General features: G+C 53.0%; 1 pseudogene; it reads left to right on the top strand.

Moving 5' to 3' along the window:
• Nucleotides 1-381, top strand: part of LOC119586663 — a 3,639-nt pseudogene that overhangs the window by 2,737 nt on the left and 521 nt on the right.

Genomic DNA, 381 nt, shown 5'->3' with positions numbered 1-381 from the left:
GTGACTGTATCCACCTCGTTGTTTTCACCAAAACCCAAGTAGTCATTTGTCTGTCCTTTTCCGAACCGCAGGCCTGGCCTTCATAACGGGCAGCCCGGAGTCTTTGCCGGACAAGACGACGGCTGACACGGCGACGGCGACCGCCATCCGCCGCTGCGCCCTCAACGCCACGGGTCTGGTGAGAGGACTTTTGAGTTAAGGTTTCCTTTTGTTGGAATAAATGTGCCGCGATGGGGTATACAGGGCTGAGATCTAGGTAGGTTTGGTAAAGAGGTTCGTGACAAAATGTGATGGGGGATATGTGGAGATTAATTATAGCGTAAAATGCTGCAACCGCGCTTCTTCCTCAGCTGAACGCCGACATGGTGACTGTGAACCGCA

This window comes from Penaeus monodon, chromosome 21 (genome assembly GCF_015228065.2).
Source record: "Penaeus monodon isolate SGIC_2016 chromosome 21, NSTDA_Pmon_1, whole genome shotgun sequence".
In the NCBI taxonomy this organism is placed as follows: Eukaryota; Metazoa; Arthropoda; class Malacostraca; order Decapoda; family Penaeidae; genus Penaeus; species Penaeus monodon.
This window is presented reverse-complemented; position numbering and strand designations above follow the sequence as displayed.